At 36.5% G+C, this 19,873-nt stretch overlaps 1 protein-coding gene across 6 annotated transcripts in view; it reads right to left on the reverse strand.

Moving 5' to 3' along the window:
• The window catches only part of NPAS3 (neuronal PAS domain protein 3), a gene marked incomplete at both ends in the record, with an annotated part of 624,151 nt that overhangs the window by 79,274 nt on the left and 525,004 nt on the right, over window positions 1-19,873 (reverse strand). The gene's annotated exons all lie outside the window — the stretch shown is intronic.

A 19,873-nucleotide genomic window follows, 5' to 3' on the forward strand; every position in this document is an offset into this window, starting at 1 on the left:
TTTGTATGAACGCACATGCCAGTGAAGGTATAGATGTGTGTATTCCAATGGCTTTTGCATATCCTCCTGCTAAATTTCAGTAGTGTTTCCAATGCCTAATTAATTAAAAATCATCAGTCAAAATGGTTTATAGAGCATTATTTGTATTATAGTCAACACAACAAGTGTAATTACTCTCAGACTGATAAGAGTAGTAGGTTTAGTCTGTCTTAGTTCACATTTTCTAGGCTGAAAAAAATTCACTACTTGATAAAAGCCTTTGTTTTAGCAAACACATATGCACAGACATAGCACAAATAGCATGGTTTTAATGCTGAAGGTATCAGATTAACAAGTGGAAACTGGATAATACAACATTTTTCACTAAAAGTCTGGTTTGTTTGTATTCATAATGTAATGTTTACTTCAGGACATATTTTCTGGAGACATGATGCCTTCCCTCCCTTTATTCCATACACAACTCAAAACAGAAAAACTAATGAAATTTAACTATCTATAAGTCTGTTGTGGATGGACTGAATTATAACTTTTTAATTTAGTCAAGCAAAGAATTATTACAGTAGGACTCTAGGGCAGGAATGTGTTAATAAAATCATACTCTCTGCCTTTTCATTTAAAATAATCCCCTTGAGCTGATTAAATGAAATATCACTTGTTTAATAACTGACAGAACATTATTTTTAAGCAGAAATGTTTTGCATATCTTCCTATCCTGTTTTTAATTCCAGGCACAAAGTAGTGAAGGCACTGACATCACACAAAGGGAGTAGAGTTTAGCACTTGGATATGGTTTGTCCTGTCATAGTGGCATCTATAATTTAGTGTGAAGCAGTGAGGTAGACAGAGCATTATCATTAGAAATCATCCTGAACAGGGGTATAAAACACAGTCGCAATAACACTTGTCAGAAAGGTGACTGCAGTCAAAACTAATATCCAAGAGTTTCAAGATAAATGCTGACACTGCAGCCATCTTACAAAGACTATTATTGCTCAAAAAAACCCCGAAAAAACAAAACCAAACTGTGAACCTTCCCCAGAGCGAACAAGTTAGTGTAAAGTTTGTATCTGGGGTGGCATAAACTTTGTGAGATTTACAGTAAGTAGAGCCCTTCAGTACCTGAATAAGGTACTTTATGTTGCTACAGAGAAGGAATCGGATAGTCTTTCTGGCTTAATGACTTTAAGCTACTCTAAATTCCTCCCTCCACCCTCTCCCCATTATCTCCCCGTTATGAGTGCCATGCTTAGAACAGGTGATTAACTGTGCTGCTTCCAGGTTCAGTCCCTCTCCCTGCTGCCCACTTGCCCAACCTGTATTCCTCAAACAACACTTGATTTTCCTAGTCTTTATATTTAGACTCATCTCTGGCTCGGAATGCAGCTGTGATTTTATAGCCTTTTACCGCTGATTTTGTAAACTGCAAAGCCATAGGAAAACTCCCAGATCAAAATTATAGTCTTGAAACTTGGAGGTAAGTATAGTAACTTCATTGTGCTTGTTTATTTAGCACTGATAATGCATATCTCAATATAAAGATAAACAAAAGCACAAGAATGCCGCTTCTTTAATACACTGATCCATAGCTCGATGTCTTTGCAGATGTATGACAAGACAAGATACAGATACTGTGTACAAGGTATTTCTTCAGCTATAGGCAACCTGTCCTGATCAGAGACACAGAATAGACACCATGGTTTGAGGGTCTATAGAGCCTAGTATCCCAGATTGGATGGACTTGCAACAGTGGCCATCACTCCTGAGAAATGGAAGAAAAGTGAGGAATGTCTGCTACAATCTCTAGGTTCTGTTCCAGGGCCCAGTCATTTTCAGTGCATAACATATTCTGAGTCTGATGTCGTTCATTTACTAACCACCATTTTCCAAGGTCTACTGCCTTTTGCCTGAAGAAAGCGAGGAGGAGGTTCTTCAGAGAAGACGTAAGTGTAACCTGTGAAATGACCAGCTTGCAGAAGCTCATGAGCTATAGATACCATGCAGTACTATGTGGTATTACAGAAACTCAACCATAAACAGGATGAGACTTATCTTGTGTTGGTCTAAAGAAATGTTATATTTAATGAAAAATAAAGGAGAGTAGAAGAGCCCTTGTTACTAAAGGACTTGAGAGGACTGGCTTGTTCACCAGTCTCTCTCTGATTATAGGTAACAACAAATGTCTCTGGAAAAAGTGCCAGAAGATCTGTTGTGCACCGTTAGATAATGGTGTGCATGTAGAAGGCTCTTCTTCCTTAAATCACCAATTGGTATCTAAATTGACTTGAAACACAATACAGTCCTCTATAAAAATAGTTTAACTGAAATTAGAAGGGAATGCTGTCACCGTATATGAATGCCCACATATTTAAAAAGTCTGCTCTGCTCTTGACTGCAGGAATAGCTAGTGGCAGTGAGTTCCACACATCCACAGCGCTTGACAAATGTGCTTCCTTTTACCTGTTCTGCTGATCTTCCATATGAGTTTTACTGAATGCTTTTGTCTCCTAGGGTAAAGATACCTAGGGTACTATGAGGAAAACGATTCTAGTCTTTTACATCTTTCCTCAGAAAGAAATATTCCTATACCTCCAGTCATTTCTGCAATTCAAGTCTAAAGCCATTTCATACTTGTTGTATTATGTCACATGTGTGTGTTAATAGAAATAGCACATATAAACCCATATTATTTCTAAAGGTAATTTTAGTACTGTTTTCCAAAACATTTTTGTAGATCAGGAAAATGGGTCTCTCGCAGGTAATCATTGTTACTCTGTAGCTTTCTGATTGCCAGTTTACTGGAACATTGTATATTTTTTAGCAGCTTGGCCATTTCACTTTTCCTTCCTTTTTTTTTTTTTTTTTTTTTTTTTTTTTTGTTATATACCATTTAGACCTGCTGATCTGCTGCTCCCAAATGTATCAGTTTGTTTGGATATCTTCTTTTTTGAAATCTCAGGTTTTGATTACAGTTGTTTTGATCTCAGTGAACAATTGTAAACCCTCAGTGTCATTTGTGGTTTAGACTAATGGAAAGAACATAAACTAAACTGCCTTTATTCCATGCAAATTCAGAAAACTGAGTAGTTCATTTGTATCCACCAATAAATATACTTTCTTGTTATTTTTTTTGCATGTAACCCAAATTACTTTTCGGTCTTGCCCTTAATTCTCCAAATTACCACCTTGCATTTAACTGCCTGTACTTGGTGTATCCCTATTGTCTTTACTGTGATGGATTCATAGTTTTTCTGAAAGATGTTTCACAATAACTTCAGGAACTTCACCATTTAGAGAGTCACTACTACTCTTATTAAGTTCACACATGATGCCATTCAGTTGTCATTACTTAAGTGACTTTCATGATTAATTTATGGATTACAGTTTCCCAATACTGGCTAATGAATCTATGGATTACAGTTTCCGTGTATGGGCTATATTCAGCTCTTTCCTTTATGCAAAATATCTCAGCTCACTTGGTATTAGCAGTGGTAGTTTGTGATGTGAATACTTCTACCTGCACCATGATATTGAACATAATTACATTAGAGGCTCAACTATAACCATTTTTGAACAAACTCCTTTGTAATATGAAAGATTAAGGTAGAAAACAGACCGGTCACTTCTGTGTGCCAAGAAGCACAAGTGTCTCAAGTATCAAGAGGCGTTCACTGAAATCTTATCAAGGTGTGAAAGTTCTGGGTAGTCAAATGCATCCACCATTATTCTTTAATTAGATTACCTGACTCTTATCTCCCTCAATACGGCACACTCATTAGCCTTTTCCTGGCCAACATGTCTGGATATGAACCACTTGCATATCCCTGCATGCTTAAAGATTGGGATTTCTACACATATACATATGTAGAGAAGAAATAATTTTTAAAACTTCATTCTGACATCAAATTATCCCATAAAGATGTCATGATCAGTAAGATCTAGCACTATCCACTGTTTCCAACTGGTGGCATCTCCTTTCAACAATGCCTGGTTCCATAAAATTTAAAATAAACATAATGTATGTTTGAAATTATGCAGCTCAGAGCACAAACAATAAAGGGTGCAAAATCTTTTTTGGGATGTGTGATCACTGTTAGCCACTCAAACACAAAGACTGAAAAAGCATAAGGTGTCAAAACCTGACTGTTTTATTTGCAGCACACATATTGTGCATTGTAAGAACTATTATTTAAGATGGAAGAAGAACATTTACATGCAGATATTGGCAGGGGAAATTTCTACTTCAAAATTACAGAAAATTTTAAAAATATATTTTCCTTATGTGGAGGTACCAACCTGCCTGCAGACTGTAGATGCAACCATAACTTCTGAGTTTGTTTCTGAGAAAAGAAATCTCATAGTTCAAAAGTAGGATAAGTTATATATATAAAGTGGAAGCTATAAAGCAAACATATAGTGAATTTCTTTGCTAGCAAAAGAGTCTAGATTTACAGTAAATTTACTTCCCTTCATAGCTTGAAAACTGCATTAAATAAAAAAATTAAGTTAGATGGAGAGGAATAAATTTAATCAAAACACTGTTAGATAAAATAACTTGGGTTTAGGAGTTTGCAGCAGCTACTGCCAAAACAAAGCTGTTGTTATTTACCAAAGCTAACAGCATTCATTGTTTAAAAATCTAAAGGTAAAAAACCAACAAAATTTTGCTAAATTATCTACAGTATTTTATGTGGCAGACTACTTTGTTGCAATGAATTTATCTAATGGATTTCCTACAGTTGTATTTCACAGTGTTCTTACTGTATAAGGAAATCCTGAAAAGAAGAAAAAATTATCATGGATATCTAAGCAAGAAGAGGTCATGATGTTAAAGGAAGCGCTCACCCCCACTGTGATTGTATAACATTACGCATGATACTGGAATGACTCATTACAGAAGTTGGAGATTTGCATTGTTTATAATGGGAGTATGATTTGGCTTATCAACTTCAATAGGATTGGAATTTTGGACCAAGAACTGCTATTGCAAAATATTTGGGAAGATCACAGAATGGAAGGAGATTTCATTTGGGCATTCCAATTGATAATCGTAAAAATATGAATACATGGTATCAAAGATGATAAAGCTTCTCTCTATGTATCCTAAAATTATCACTGTTCAAAAAAAAATGACATTCCAGATCAATTTGATCTCTTTCTTGTAGTGTATGGAAGAATAAATAGCAATGTACTTTAGGTAATTTTACAAGTATTAAAAGAGAGAGCTGTGTTAATCAATTCCTTTTATTTGTTCTTTCTTTTGCCTTTATCTTGAATGTAGAAATAGAAAACAAATCATAGTAACTATATTTCTCAGAAGTCAGTACCATTTACTTTCAATAGACTCAGTAACACTGTTTAAACCTTGAAAGCTAATAAACATGGATTTGTAGAATTAAAAATATCGAACAATTGGAGAAATAGCAACTCACAAAATTAAAGTTTTATAGCCCAATGTTGAAGATTGTGTTCCACAGTTTAAATATTTCATATCTGACATTTTCAGACTCTACTACAGCGTGAAGTCTGATTTTGATTTTTCAATCCAATACAACTTTTTGAGTTTGGTCTTAAAATCTAGATACTACTAGCTCAGATTCATCTTTGTATTAAAAGGATATCCAATGTCTACCCAATGATATTTCCTAAATCCTTTTTAGTCCACCACATGAAAAAATATGCAGCTTAGAAAAAATACAATGGTCCTGTAATGCTGTTCACAGTCTTTTATATGATTAACACAAGCTTCCTGTATGACATGTATTAAAGGAAGCTTGAATTCGAAAATACACTGTGTTACTACAGCATAAAGTCTGCAGAGGTGACTGCCTAAAAATAAAACCAGTATAGTATCTGGATGGCAACTCTGCCATACAAGCCAACTAATATTTGAGTCATCTTCTCTTCCACAGCTATGGGGTGCCGGAAGGTTGTTTTCTGATTATTATTAGAATTCATGCTTTGTATTCATACTGAAGGTAGGAGTCAGTCTTTATATCTGCAAGCCAAGATATCAGTTTTTTTGTCCAATTAAGGCCAATGTACATTGCTGGGGCTATCAGAAGCAGCAATTATGAGGACATCTATGACCAGGAGCAGTTTCTATTAAAATACATCAACTGATTAAGCTGTAGCAGTAATTGCAGACAAGTACGTTCACATCTGAAACTTGTCATTTGAGTTAACACATTGTTTTGGTGTTATGGGTGGATTTAACTGCCCCAACTTCAAAATTAGACCTGGTGATTTCAAAGGGTCCACGGCCAAAGCCACAACTGACTCCACACCTTTAAAACCACGGTGGCTATGCCAATTTATACGTTAATTATCAAGGCTATTGTGTATTGTTTTCATTGATATCAAAGTGACTACTTGTCAAATAAGATGCTGAGTAAACGCAGGTTAATAAAACCCTGCATGATGGAAATGCACAGTATGTGTTTAAAGAGAAGCAAAGATATTACTGGGTGTCTATATATATTGCATCTAGAATCACAGACTATTAAAACATAAGAATATTAGAATACAAGGATATCAGTCCCATCCCTGAAGATAAAATGAACGCAAGGAGCTTGCACAGCAAATACTTTCGTAAGTAGTTGAGAAACAGTGACTCAAAATCCATGACTATTAACTGTAAGACAGCAATACTGTAGGGAACTCTCCTGCACTGGCAGGGGGATAGATAAGTTGACCTAATGGTTCTTTTCCATTTCTAATTTCTCTGATTCTATTAAGTCTTGGTATTTTCAGAAGAATGCAACTGCTTTCCAGTGCCCCTGAGACATGAGGATTTAGGCAATTCCTTCCTGTAAATAACACTGCTTTTCAAACAGTAAAAATACAGACTGGGAGGGAACATTAAGCCCAGTTTAATAACTTCTAAGCTCTAGCACAGCAGAAACTCTTTTTTTTCTCTACGCTTTTCCTACTGGAGTTTAATTAAGATTGACAAAGCACTAACTCTAAATCAGCAAGGAGATCCTTAGATCCATTTTGTTGTCAAATATACTTTCCCTGCAAATGGCAGGAGTAACACATATCATTTCACAGATAATGTTTTAATATCCTGCATTGAATAAAACTTTTTTTTAATCAAGTTGCAATGGTAGCACTAAACTACACAAGGGGCTTGGGGGTTGCAGATGGCTGCATTACTCTAAATGTTCAAGCTTGACTGACCCATTTCATCAGCACTGTCAGAGCCTTGCACTGATACATGTTGACAACATTTAATCTTAAAAAATTGAAAGAAATGAATTAATATGCAAATTTCATCAGCTTTGTAATAAAAATGTCCTTGAAAAAAAACAGAGAACATGACCCCCAAGGAATAGTGTGAATTATCCCAGCTCAATTCTTTAAGTTAGTCAGAGGTATGTGGGTCCGCAAGGAAATCAGCGCAGATTTGACTTGGAAATAATTATGATGAAGAACAAAACACAAGCAGGTTGAATAAATGTAACAACTTGGGAAAAAGTCTTAGTCCTGTTTGTTATTCACTTTGAATTAACAGGATTAGGTTTGGTTTTTGAAAATAAAGGAACACCACCATGTAATTTTAACACCTAAGTAATGTGAAAACAATTTTTTTCTTGCTATCAATTTTAGTAGGTATTAGAAACAGCTCTTGGAAAATCAGATTTTTTTCAATACACTATAGCTTTTGGTACTGAGTAACTTAAGCTGTGATATTATGTCTGCTGTGTGCAAGTCGGATAAATACTGTCATTCCTTCAAAAAGAGAAGAGACATCTGTGTGTGAATCAGGAACATGAATGGACATTTCCCTGGATGTCACTGGGGACCTTGCAAGGTAGGAAACAACCATCACTAGAAAGGAGTAAAAATTCAGGAGCTTCTTCTCATAACATAAATGCTTACATTAATAAATAAATAAATAAATACTTTCCATTTTGCAATCTAGCATACATAACTTAGAATCACAAAACAGTTCACTGCAACAAGCAACCTTTTTATTTAGATTGTCATTATTTGAAACAGACTTCAATTTTTGAAAGATTTGGTAAGCATGAATGAATAGGAAACAGATTTTTCTAACTGCTACTGATTTGAATTCAGATGTGTAGGAATCAAATTCTGAGCATCCAACGTTTACTTCAGTGCAGTCAAGTAAAGTTCTGAGAACTCAGCACTGTTCTAGATAATATTTAAATAGTCACTTTCTAATAATTTACCTGCCAGGCCCTTATTTCATCCTTCTAGTGTCAGTCATACTATTTCAACCTCTGTCCACAGCAATCCAAAATCCACAGCTAGTGCCCTGCTCAACTTCTCTGGCAGGCAATCACATCATAGTTATACTTTTTTGTTTGTTTGTTTAGCGTACAGCAGTTTTTGAACGTAAGGTTTGCAGGAATTAACTCAGTGCTGTACTTAGACTCCTTGGAAAAGAGGTAGTCCGGGTCAACATGTTTTAGCAGCATGTTTTCAAAATCAAAACCCCACTACAAGTGAGCAACTTCACATGAAAAGTAAAAATAACTACTGTAATAGCCTGGAAAACTCAACAAAATCTCTCAGAGCCTCTAAAATAAGCTGTCTGATTTTATAGTTCCATGGAAGACAGACATACTGAGATACAGACTATGATCAACCAAATTAATCTACTCTGTAAGCTTTTGTGGTTTTCTACAAGTCTTTTAAGTTTCTCCTTTCTCGTCTAATCTACAATCAGTAAAATCCTACTTTTATAGTGCCCTTTGCACCTGTATGCATAAAATGAATAACCTTGCAGTTTAATTATGCAGTATCTATCAGTTTTGAAATGATATAAAGTTGCAGATGGAAAAAGAATAAAACCTCTTTAAGAATCCAAAATTAATATATGTCAAACTCAGGCTAAATCTTAATCTTCTTGCAACATTTCTCTAAAATAGATGTTCTTTTATCACCTGGCATATCAAGACCCACTGGAAAAAAAAAAAAAGCATTTGGTTAACATGCTGCGGAACAGCACTCTCTTTTCCACCTCACTTCAGGCTATTCTTGAAAGATCTGAACAGTTGTATAATAATGAAAAATGTGCAATACTTGTGGGGCATTGCTTGTGCACACATACCTCCGCCCACGCATTCATCATTCCGCAGGTATTGTCAGTGAAAGTTTAATTGCATAAACACTCTGTAACTGTCCTGTCATATTTCTTGTCAGTCTGGATTCCCTCTCCGGGCTCACTATCTCACAAAACTATAATTGAATTGCTACCAAATCACAAGAGGGCCCCCAAAAATAAAATCTTTATGAATAGAATTTGTTTCCTATCAGCAGATTTGACAAATTGTGGCAGAGGAAGGGCCTTAGCGATAATTTCTGAGTTTATTCTAAATCCAGTTATTTGCTGTTTGCTCTTATCTGTTCTTTAGAATTTTAAAGCCCCAGTGAGAAAGAATCCCAAAGAGCTCAACAGTAGTATTTTTCCAGGTCCTAAAAAGGCCAATAGTAAAAAAAAAATAAAATAAAATGCTGTATTAGCCATGGCTATGCCTAAGTATTGCTTAAACTATAGAGAATCTGAATTAATTCTCAATTATAGCGAATATCAGCAACTAAAGGTCTTTCATATCCCCTCACGGTCACTTTATTTGTTTATTGAGGTCAAATGACAGCTTCTGCAAAATATCTTGCTTTGAATGTGTAACCTATGTCTATGTTACTCATTTTTTCCTGTCTGGTGCTTCCATGTACATTGGATTCCTGAGCAGATAATGAAGGTAATGACCAAATAAACTTAACATAAAGGTGTGACACACACTTTGTTAGTGGTACCATGAAACTGGAATGCAAATGAAAATATAACTTATGTTAACATTTTCAGAAAAACAGATCCCACTAGGCTAGAAGTTACTCATTTTAAGCTGAAGTTGATATTTTTCTGCTATGCATTTTGATTTTATTCTCAGTGAGTCCTAGTGAATGGCAGAAAATTATAACTCTAGCAGAAACCTGAAAACATTGTTCATTCCACTTTAAAATTTTATTAGCAGCAGGTGCATTAGGAACATAGCCTAATGAATAACTTTTAAATGGGACAGAACTTCAACTGGATTGACAACTATCTGATTGTTTATGTTTTTTAAATGTGCTTATCAAAATCACATAGGATTGATGGGTGTTTTTAGATGAAGTTATGTTTTGCAAGAGACTTAATTTAGGAATAAGGTTAAGGCTGAGGATAAATGAGTGCATTAGATGATTAAAGAACATTTGTCTTGTGGGACACTTAAGTCATTTGTTTATGACACTTTCAAAACAAGCTGTAAAATAATAATAAAAAGCACAGGTTTTAGCCAACCTCTCAAACATAAACCCTAAGCTAAAATTAATTGTTTTTATGCAGAATTACAAAATTTATCAACTTACTAAACTCATGATTCTAGGGTATATGGTTTAAGTACATTGGATGAAAATGTTCAAGATATCATTTTCCATCTTTTTTCTGTGGGTTTTTTTTTGTTGTTTTTGGTTTTGTTTTTCTTTTTCTTTTCCAGGTTGAAATCTGTCTGACAGTGTTTATTCTTGGCTGAAGAGGGTGGGGTTGCAGAGTGGGAGAATGAGATTTCTCATCCCTTTGCAAAGAATCTTATTAAAGAGATTATTTTACTTTGCTTTTTTAATTTTGTTTTGGCTTTTTTAATAGTACTATAATTACTCCGATGTTCTTGCTAGGAGGAAAACCGTTATTATAGGAAAATAGATGCCTCGGGAGAAATACAATAGGAAACACGAAACTAAACCCTTTGATCTTTTGTGCGTAGGTCACTTATTAAAATTTGATTTAGGTAAGCAGTTAATTAGTATTATCATTTGGTGGCCTATTTGGACTGGACTGGGGGACCAACACACTTCCCATGCCAAAAAAGTTCATGAAAATTGATGCTAATTGGCACTACTGCAGATATTCACAGGAAAGCACCTGGAGTTTGGGCAGGATATGGACTGTGAACTGCCTTCCCACCTCTGTAGATTGTCACTGGAGGGCAAGGCTGGAGAAGAGCACTGAAACAGCACGGGAAAGACTACACTGCTGCTGCCCATGCTGTACGTGTGCTGTGGATAAACAAACAATTTCATTCCCCAGGGCTGTCTCCATCTGGCACCTATCATCAGAATGAAATTCACTTAAAACAAAAAAAAAGAAAAAAGGATGCTCTATGTTACTGATGATAGCACAACTACATCTTTTCATTCAATGTTCTACAAAACCTTTAAGGGTAATGCACTTTGATAAACTACAGTTAATGAAATAATTACTCCTAATCACCTATGCTGGACTGGATTAGTACTGTGTTTCAGTCCTGCCACATTATCATCCATTAAGTGTCTGGTCCTGGGAGGGAGTAGCCGGCACGGATGCTGGCTGCACGGAGGCATTTCCACAGACAGCTTGTGGACCTATGCAATACCCTGACTGCAAGAAACCTTATCTGTTTGACTGGTGCAGATCAGCATCACCATCACCATTACAGGTGGCACTGTGGAGCCCCTGGACTACAACCTCACCGTGCTAGGTGCTGTAGGGACACAGAATAGACAGCTCTCTGATAGCTGACCTGCTGCTGCTGGAGGGGTGACAAATTCAGACTGGAAACATCAGGATTCAGCAGCACAGAGGACTCAGGGACCAAACAAGGGAGCGGATTTTTTAATTGTCCTGCAGCTAGTTGAGCTATTTACCCCAGTAAAAAATATAAAATGTAACAAAATCAGAGTAACCATATCTACTTTACCTGGTGATAAACAAATAGAGACGATAAAGTGATGATAAATCAGGCAAGTTATTCAGAGTGCACATATACTATTCACAGCTGAAAAGCAAGGAGTATCTGAGACAAAATGCCTGGGAAAAGCCCTGAGAGCTGGAAGCAGCAAACCTTTCACACAGAAGCAATATTTTCAGGCTTTTCCCAGTGTGACCATGAGCAAAATCGTTCACTGGAGGCGGACATTCCTTTTGGCCAGTTCTGCCTTTTCTGATCTCTGCCCCCCGCAGAGCTGAATCGATACCAAGTAATATCATCCTTTGTATCTCTGCTGTTTTGTGTATATAAAGAAGATAGAATTGTGTAATTTTGACAAGAACAAGGTTTTAGTCTGTAGTATGATGAATTAAACATAACTGACTTACAACAAGCCAAGAGCTTTAAGCAGCCAGGTCTGATCTGCTAGAAATCTCAGATTATTAAGCGTCGGTACTGTTCTACTCTAATGTGCAAAAGAAACAGCCTATCCAGCCGCAATTAGAAGTATAATATTTGAAAGACAAGTTAATATCACCCTAGATTGGGAAAATAAAGGCTGCAATGCAATTTTATGTCATAGAGGAACACACAAAAAAAATCATAAACCTATTTGTTTAAATATAATAATTTCTGGTTTTATGACTCAAAATTTAAAAGGAGGAATAAACAAGATTTGTAGATCACAAAATAATTTTGTGATCTATATTGCATTTAAAGAACATAAACAAGTTTGTCAAATGAAAAAAAAGAATCCCTATAGTTAGGAAATAGATATAACCAATAGCTGAATGGTAATTAATTTGGAAAGGTATACAGTGACGCACAGCAAAATTTACGAGGAAGAAATCAAAGAAGGCTGGAAATACAAGAAGAGAGGTGGGGGCAACGGTAAATGGGATGTGAATTTGTAACAACAGGATGGAGAAAAAAACCCAAGGTGATTTAAGGCTACATGGGTGAATATCGTGACAGACTAAAATGATTCTTTTGTTTGGAAAAATGCGGCCTTCACCTGAAACTGAGAGACAAAATTGAAATAGTTGAGGGAAGGGCACAAAATAAAAACTGTGTAAGATTTCAGAACAAATCACTTCTGAGGGAAGGCTGAAACGAACATTATGGCTGTGTACAAAAATGAACGGAACATACTCTACATGCACTAACAAGTAAAATTTCTTAAATGAGCAAACAAAATGAAGAAAAACATGTAGACAGAATACCACAAGCAACTGTATGAAATTATCTCCTGTGAGAAGTTGCAAACACAATTATTATTACAGACTAAGCTGTATGACTGAGAACAATCTCAGGTAAGACTGGGGATATTCAGGAAGACCAGTTAGTCTTATTTCTCACAACCCTTTAGCTGGCATAGGAACACACTCCATTAGTACTGCTACAGACATGTGATCGATGAAACAAAAATCTTGACCTCAGAGCCCAGATCAAATAGATCTGAAGAAAGTAGTTGGAGAAATCAATAGAGGCAAGTAGAGATTCTCCAGCCTACTTCGCCTATGTCTTTCTCTTTATTAAGGAGGGAAGGAGTACATCAGAAGATCCATACAGTCTCCGATTCTCCAGCCATACTTTTTGGTTTCTTCTTGCCTGTTCCCAAAGAACTTACGAGATCACACTAAACACTGGTCTGTCCAGAGTGCAACAGTGGTTCTACTGGATGGGCTCCCTGTAGTCACGGAAGAGTCAATAGAATTTGTACATAAAAATCAGTTCTGTTTAAGTATGTGTTTATCACAATACATGGGGATCAAACGAAAGCAAAGGTAGCTTTTTCTCATATTTTTACTGATTTGGAATGCCTAATTTTTTAATGTAATAAATACATGTGCAATAGCTATTTTCACAAGTTACCGTGTATGCCTTGTATGTTCATGTATACTTACATATATATGCATATATATACACACACACATATACGTACACTATTTTTAGGCACTTGCATGTGTCTATATCCCTCTATAATGGACCTACTTTATGGCAGAGTTGTGGTAGAGACAAATTTCCTATTCAATCCAGCAGATAGCTGTTGCAAGTTATCGACTGGATTAATCTTTATTTACCCCATATATACATGGAAAGGTACTATATGTATATTTGATATATGTTCAGCATAAATTCTACATTTTACTTTCATTTATTAATTACTGACTAAAGATGACAGAGGTTCCCCTTGTATAGACTGCCATAAAATTGAAAAATTCGGTTGAAGGAAGAAAATGTACTTATTCTAAGAACCAAGTCCTATTTTAGAAAAAAACACCACAAGTTAATCCTTCAGAATTAACTATGGCAAAGGAACCTAGAAGAATATAAACTTAGATCCAAATTTAGCTCTGTGGTAAACAGAGGCAGCTGAGCCATGATTATTATAATTAGGAAAAATTTAGGCTCCTGCAATAGCAGTTATGCACATCCCAGGTTAACAGACAGATGAAATGACAATGTTCTTAGGAAGAGTCAAATCCAGATATCTCAACATCACCAGTAAATGGTCTCAGAATAAACAAAATTTCCCTTCATCTGAATATTTGTATTAATGTTGTTGCCATCACTACTGTACCTTTTAAAGCTGACTCGTGGCTGGAATGAAAGCAAGTTTTAACATTAGCATGCATACAAGTCACCCTGATATTATCTTACCACATAATGATTCCAAAAATCTCTCCAAGATTAATGATGATCACATAATTCCAGAAAGTCAGCACTATATATGTAGAAATATATTGGCAATAAAAACCAGTCACTGTTGTGCCTTTCCCCAGTTGGGGATCTCTCACTTTTCTTTGATTTCTAAAGGCTTCAGATCAATAACTGGAGTGACATTATTAACAGCTCCCTCAACACCTTGGCCAGCACTAATATTAAATCCATTATACCTTCTGTTTGACATTTGCAGTACAGCAGAAAGTGCTGTAGATACAGTCAAACTGCCTTGGGAATGGGGTTGGATGCAGGGTTAGTGAGATGGCTTCCCTTGCCTGGCTCTAAATTCATCTCATTGATAGAAAACTTCAGCTATTCAGAAAACTATACTAGGCAGTAAATAATTCACCTGTCAAAGTGGGGAAAAAAAATCACTTTCATGCTGTTTTTGAAATACATTACCAAAGGGTCTTCAAAAAATATTTGACATTCCTTATTGTCTTCACGTTTACAGAATTTAATAGGTATCACAACACACATCACAGTGTTTCCAAATGAATGCTTTACAAGTGAATGATGTTGGAAAGAAGACAGTACACAGTTGTTTGGGTTGTAGTTTTAACTTTCATGGAAAGTTTTTTAAGGCATATCTTGTCCATTGTAGGCACCATGCAATAATATAGTTCGATCAGCCCAAACAATAATTGTGGGTCAAATTACCTGACAATTCTCAGGGTGTTTACACTGTCATAACTTATATCTATGTTTAATTCCTCAGCATATATTTCATACCCACTTACTGTTGAATTTCCTGGATTCTAGCTCTGACATTCTGCTAAGCTGCATTCGGGACAGAATGTGACGTGGGAAGCTATGTCTAGGATACCTTTAGGCTCCCTATTTATGAGTATTTAACAGCAGCTTACAGCAGCTCATGGAGTAGTGCTATTTTAACGTGACTCCCCTCCTGGCTGTACCTCTAACACCAGGAGCTGTGAATCTGAGATGTTCAGGGGTGACTGTTCTAGGAACCAGAAAAATCAGCCAGGAAGAAATATAAAATTCTACTTTTAGACTCTCATTGCTGCTGCACAAGAATGGATAGAAAATATATGAAGTGGCTGTGGGCTAATGTGGTTTTACCTCAGGTTCAGTCAGCGCTGAGACACTATAATTCCAGTAGCCTGTTTGCATTTGCTGTAAATGATTCTCCTAACTACATTTCCAGTATCTGTACAACAGAAAGCTGCAGACACAAGGAAACTGCAAGCTGTGCGAATGCAAACGAAAGAAGCAGAAGCTGGTGGCATTGGCTGGGGGTTGCCAATGGGAGAACAGCAGCTCCGCAGAACGCTCTTTGACCTCATGGCAGCTTCTGACACCAAGTTGAGGAAAGAACTTTGCTTAATAGGAGAAAATAAGACAACAGGAACAACAGGTTATGTATGGTGTTCTCACCCGCTGTGCCTTCGCAAGAAGTGAAGCTCTTGAGGCAGCACTCCTGACGAAACCTTGCTGTCATGGGAGGCAGCTATACCTGTGATGGGACTAACGCTAACACATAGCAAGGTTGCAGCTTCGTTTCCCTTTTGCATAGTACAGGGTTTGCCTTCCCTGTTGCTTTTACAGATAGGGGACTCTGACCCAAAATCTCTGATGATTCCTGCCGAGATGATTTAAAAGGTGTCTGCTTGCTAGGTCTCTGCCATCCTTCTGCCTGAGGTTGCCAAGCGTGGTGTGTCTGCTTCTCAGTTGCTGCAATTCACAGTTCAGCTTGACCACTATTGAAACCACCACTGATTTGCAGCTTATATTAATATCCTGGCTGTGAATGTGACAACTGACAAGTGAACAAGCTGTTCATGCTCTTCCCTCACCTTTGGTGGCATTAATCTGTGGCAGAGGTCATGGTGGGTAGATGGGGCAGTAACCTCTTAAGTGACTTTAACAAACTCCAGAATCATAGTCCTAATAACCATTCGTGCCTGAATGTGTGATTAAAGAAAAAAGCAAAACAAAAATTGAGGTGGATATCTCTGAGGTTCTGGGCCCTATCCTACCCTTTGAGTTTTATTACACGTGCATATGATAAACCCTTTCCCTGTTAAAAGGAGTATTACAACATATAGAAGTGTCTTTTTTAATCACAGTCAACTCTGAGCAATAATAGCTGTCTCCAGCTGATTCTTCTGAATTTGTACCCAAACTTGAGGTGAATTTTGTAATAGAGGCGAGATCCATGCTGCTTTAGCACCACTGCTGGCAATACCTAAATCAACAAATCTGAAACTGGCTTGGGTACGTCAACAGGTGCTGCAGCTCGGGAGGTACCTGGCATGTAGGCACACATGAAGAGTCAGGAAAAGTCAAAAAACCACAACCTTCCAGCAAATATATTAAATCCAGCCACAAAGTGAACTGTTCATATTTTATGACTTGAATAGGATTACATAAACAATGAGAAAATACTTAAAAGAAAGATTTCCATTCCTGTATACTTTTGCTGAGGGCCACTAAGAATGCCGAATGAGTGAATTTGGAACTCTCATACCTTGACTGAAGGTGGATGCAGCTTTCAAACTTTATAAGGAATATCATTTCCCACAGCCTAGCTCTGTTTGAGGGCAGCACTGCAAGGAAGTTCAGCATTCAGTGAGGTGTTAATGCAAATTTTTGTTTTTAATTTCCTTGGTTTTGAAACCACCCAAAGAAACAATTTAATTGCTATGCATGCTATCATTTGAATACTTCCAACTGGGCTTTTTAAATTTACACTTTGCTGAAATGGACAGGGTGGGAAAGGAGTGACTCTCCTCTACAGCTTAGTTGTAGCATTTGACTGGTAACAGCATCATTTTTCTGGCCATTTACTTAGTCTTTTTACAGGCTCTTACTATTTCTTTGTCATTTCAATAGGAAAAAGAGATTTTAAAAGCCTAAACCTAGAAATCTAGAATTAACAGAATATTAGAGACTCCAAAATCACTGTTCAGTTCTGCCTGAGACATTTCTTGGTGCTTGTTTTTTTTTTCTTCTGACATTTCTTCACAGGATGTGTTATAAGGAAGTTACAGTCTTCCTCATAGAAACCCAGCATTACCCTATGGGCAGCTGTCCTTGTGTCTGATGTCAATCCATGCACGGGAAATGCAGTTACTAGAAGTATGTTCTGCTAAGACCTGAGCAAATACACTTGCAGTGACAGACCTTTCAAACGCTAATCTCTTCCACCCAAACAAAGTACAGGTATTCATCTCTACCAAGACTTTCCCCAAGAAAGTTTTTTAGTCTTTTTATTATTGCTTACTCCTTCTGACTATAAGAAAGGTACCTCTTCTACTAAGTAGCAACTCAGAAAAAAATGTAAATTCTCTTTACATTTGAGCATTTTTACTTAATTGAGCAATTCTTTAATTGCTCATGTCTAACCTGAGGTCAGATGTGAAAAATTACAGTCAAAGAGATTTTGGATAACAGATGTGAGGATGAGACCTTTAAGGGAAATGGATTTGCAACCTTTACTATACTGGATACTTCCAGTCGCCGCTAGAGTAACGTTCTGCTTTTCAACCAAGACTTTAAGTGAAATGCTCTAGACTGTCAGGCGCTCCATGGGTTAACTTGCTATTGCAGTTATTCTTTGACCAAAGTTCTGTCTGATATATTTTGCTAAGTTGTCTAAATCCTGCTGTACTATTGATTTCTCCCTTTAAAAGCTCTCACCCATTCAGTAAGCTCCAAGGACCCCTTGTCCCAGCTCAATTCATTCTAAAATGCAGCTGGGATATGTTATTCCTGACACCAGTCTCACAGTTACTAACTGATGTTAGAGATATAAGATGGTTTTAGGAACAGAAGGGGAAATGTTTCTTTACCACAGAGAAATATACAGTAGTTCTTGGATAACTGTTTTACCCAAAGAAAGAGATTTTTTTCCTTGTTCTGTGGCTTCTTGGAAACAGCTGGTTTTCCACTTATTGGGCACTTAACAGTAGCTACATTGAATTTATTAAAAGGACAGTATTGCCATTATAATCCCAAGCCTGCAGAACTATTACAACTAATGAAAAGACACAAGTAGATATATAGAAAAAGTAAATTAACCATCCAGGCAGCATGGTCCAGAGGTTCTCTTCTCACAATGGGAGTCTGCAAGATAGGTTCTACATCAAGGCTTTCAAATTGCCTTAAAATCTTCACTGTTAATATTAAGCTGAATTGAAGGTTTCAGGGATTTCAGTCAAAGAACATACCCACTGAGGGGCCAGTCTTGAAAACAGCTACTCTCGTGAGTAAAGTTTTTTGTCAGATATGTCTTCTGAAATTGTGTCCTTAAACTTAATTTTTTTGTGCTTTGCTGACCTGTAAGTATATATCTTTAATTACCCCCATTATCTTCAACCTAATTTCAGAGAAGAAAGTCTGCTGCTTGAAGAAAAACACTTCTTATTATGGTGCAGTATCACCGCTTCTTAGGCTAGCTTAGTCAGTTATTTTCTTCTATTATAATGCCAAATGTTATTTAGATTTCAGTCATTTAGTAATGCTACACTGAACACATCAAAGATTCTGAAAAATTCCATACCTACTAGCTGCCTCTTCATTTTCATAATAATCACATATTGATATCCTTTTTTCCCCAAAATTACACACACTGTTATTTAAAAAAATATCTTAGTGTCTTAACACAGTTAAAGGGATTATGATGCAATGAACAGCAGTCTTCAAAAACATTCTTTCGTGTTATTCAGATACAGAAAATCTAGTTAAAATTCTTTCAGCTTTTAAGGAACCATAAGGAGCTTTGAGATGTAGAGCTTGACACTAACTTTTTAACAAACTCCCTCGGAGCTATCATCTGCATTAGTGAAGATATTTAGTTAAAGGTAGCACCCTACCCTGCTTCACAGAAATCTATCAGTCAATTTAAATGTTGTTATTAGTTGCAGTTTGACAAAACTACAACCAAGGATTTACATAACAAGAGTAGTATATATTTTTTTTAAGTAATGATTCATTCCTCTCAGCCATGTACAAAGAACAGAGGCTGAATCTTTCCCGCCTGAATATCATAAGCTTGTAGTGGCATCAAATGCGAATGGTAGTGTTGAAAAACCCATGTTCAGGGTGAGGAAAATGTTAAAATTCCAAACCAAATCTGCATTTCTGATTGCTTATAAGCAGTGGCCTTTGAGTTTAAGACTAAACACATTTGGAGAAAAACAAAGGTCACTAGTGATACAAGGAAAGTGTCAAATGGGAAAAAAAAGAAAACCAAACCAAGCCATTTTATTTTTCAACATTTTTACCTACACACTATAACAATCGAAGTGGTAAAATCTTATCTTAGGGCATATAATAGCCAAACGCCAAACATAAACTCTAACACCTGCTGGCAGCAATTACAGCAATGGACATCTATTTTTTTACAGCACATACGGCAATGGAGA

This window comes from Platalea leucorodia (genome assembly GCF_965183815.1).
Source record: "Platalea leucorodia genome assembly, chromosome: 7".
In the NCBI taxonomy this organism is placed as follows: domain Eukaryota; kingdom Metazoa; phylum Chordata; class Aves; order Pelecaniformes; family Threskiornithidae; genus Platalea; species Platalea leucorodia.